Genomic DNA, 2,799 nt, shown 5'->3' with positions numbered 1-2,799 from the left:
AAAACTATTTATTTGGGCAGTTTTAAAATCTTTGTCTTTTGCGAGGAGCAGCCTTGACAGAACGAGGTGCGGAGCGGACTTTCAGCTGAGCGGTCAATTTCAGTAAGTTGCAAGTTAATCCCTTTTTTGTTTCGGAGGACCGGGGACTGCTGGGTAGGGGAAAACTATTTATTTGGGCAGTTTTAAAATCTTTGTCTTTTGCGAGGAGCAGCCTTGACAGAACGAGGTGCGGAGCGGACTTTCAGCTGAGCGGTCAATTTCAGTAAATTGCAAGTTAATCCCTTTTTTGTTTCGGAGGACCGGGGACTGCTGGGTAGGGGAAAACTATTTATTTGGGCAGTTTTAAAATCTTTGTCTTTTGCGAGGAGCAGCCTTGACAGAACGAGGTGCGGAGCGGACTTTCAGCTGAGCGGTCAATTTCAGTAAATTGCAAGTTAATCCCTTTTTTGTTTCGGAGGACCGGGGACTGCTGGGTAGGGGAAAACTATTTATTTGGGCAGTTTTAAAATCTTTGTCTTTTGCGAGGAGCAGCCTTGACAGAACGAGGTGCGGAGCGGACTTTCAGCTGAGCGGTCAATTTCAGTAAGTTGCAAGTTAATCCCTTTTTTGTTTCGGAGGACCGGGGACTGCTGGGTAGGGGAAAACTATTTATTTGGGCAGTTTTAAAATCTTTGTCTTTTGCGAGGAGCAGCCTTGACAGAACGAGGTGCGGAGCGGACTTTCAGCTGAGCGGTCAATTTCAGTAAGTTGCAAGTTAATCCCTTTTTTGTTTCGGAGGACCGGGGACTGCTGGGTAGGGGAAAACTATTTATTTGGGCAGTGGCAGTACCCGAGACACTACACGTGTAGTGTCTCCCACCCACCCTCCTCCTCTAACCAAAAAAAAAGGACTCTAGTGTGTTGATAAGGTAAGCTTTTTATTTAAAAAGTTCAGTCCGTCGGATTGCTAAGCGAACAAGTTTTGACTTTTTTTTCGTTTGGTTTTTCAGTAGATTTATTGGGAATCGAGAATAGTGGGAATGGAGGTAAAGGCAGTTGTATGTTCCTCCTGCAGAATGTGGGAGGTAGGGGTCGCCAAGAGTGTCCCTGCTGACTGCATCTGCGGGAAGTGCACCCAACTCCAGCTCCTCGCAGACCGCGTTAGGGAACTGGAGCTGGAGCTGGATGAACTTCGGATCATTCGGGAGGCGGAGGGGATTATTGACAGGAGTTATAGGGAGGCAGTCACACCTCAGGTAAAAGAAGTAGGTAGATGGGTTACCGTCAGGGGAAGGAAAGGGAACCAGCAGGCAGTGCAGGGATCCCCTGTGGCCGTTTCCCTCAACAACAGGTATACCGTTTTGGATACTGTTGGGGGGGACGACTTACCAGGGGTAAGCAATGGGGTGCAGGTCACTGGCACAGAGTCTGTCCCTGTTGCTCAGAAGGGAAAAGGGAAGAGGAGCAGAGCATTAGTCATTGGGGACTCCATAGTTAGGGGAACAGATAGGAGGTTCTGTGGGAACGAGAGAGACTCACGGTTGGTGTGTTGCCTCCCAGGTGCCAGGGTACGTGATGTCTCCGATCGTGTTTTTGGGATCCTTAAGGGGGAGGGGGAGCACCCCCAAGTCGTGGTCCACATAGGCACCAACGACATAGGTAGGAAGAGAGATGGGGATTTAAGGCAGAAATTCAGGGAGCTAGGGTGGAAGCTTAGAGCGAGAACAACCAGAGTTGTTATCTCTGGGTTGTTGCCCGTGCCCCGTGCTAGCGAAGAGAGGAATAGGGAGAGAGAGGAGTTGAACACGTGGCTGCAGGGATGGTGTAGGAGGGAGGGTTTTGATTTCCTGGATAATTGGGGCTCTTTCTGGGGTAGGTGGGACCTCTACAAACAGGATGGTCTTCACCTGAACCAGAGGGGTACCAATATCCTGGGGGGGAGATTTGTTAGTGCTCTTCGGGGGGGTTTAAACTAAATCAGCAGGCGAATGGGAACCTAAATTGTAGTTCCAGTGTACAGGCTGTTGAGAGTAGTGAGGTAGGGGATAAGGTTACAGGGACGCAAGAGGGCACTGGCAAGCAAGAACTTGGTTTAAAGTGTGTCTACTTCAACGCCAGGAGCATCCAGAATAAGGTGGGTGAGCTTGCAGCATGGGTTGGTACCTGGGATCCTGATGTTGTGGCCATTTCAGAGACATGGGTAGAGCAGGGGCAGGAATGGATGTTGCAGGTTCCGGTATTTAGATGTTTCAGAAAGAACAGAGAAGAGGGTAAAAGAGGGGGGGGGGTGTGGCATTGTTAATCAAGGAAAGTATTACAGCGGCAGAAAGGACGTTTGAGGACTCGTCTACTGAGGTAGTATGGGCCGAGGTTAGAAACAGGAGAGGAGAGGTCACCCTGTTGGGAGTTTTCTATAGACCTCCGAATAGTTCCAGAGATGTAGAGGAAAGGATAGCGAAGATGATTCTCGACAGGAGCGAGAGTAACAGGGTAGTGGTTATGGGGGACTTTAACTTTCCAAATATTGACTGGAAATACTATAGTTCGAGTACTTTAGATGGGTCTGTTTTTGTCCAGTGTGTGCAGGAGGGTTTTCTGACACAGTATGTGGACAGGCCAACCAGGGGCGATGCCACATTGGATTTGGTACTGGGTAATGAACCCGGCCAGGTGTTCGATTTAGATGTAGGTGAGCACTTTGGCGATAGTGATCACAATTCGATTAGGTTTACCTTAGCGATGGGCAGGGACAGGTATATACCGCAGGGCAAGAATTATAGCTGGGGGAAAGGAAATTATGACGCGATTAGGCAAGATTTA

The sequence above is a fragment of the Heterodontus francisci genome, unplaced genomic scaffold (assembly GCF_036365525.1).
Source record: "Heterodontus francisci isolate sHetFra1 unplaced genomic scaffold, sHetFra1.hap1 HAP1_SCAFFOLD_59, whole genome shotgun sequence".
Taxonomy (NCBI): Eukaryota; Metazoa; Chordata; class Chondrichthyes; order Heterodontiformes; family Heterodontidae; genus Heterodontus; species Heterodontus francisci.
The sequence above is the reverse complement of the archived record's forward strand: the minus strand, read 5'-3'. Positions refer to the sequence as shown.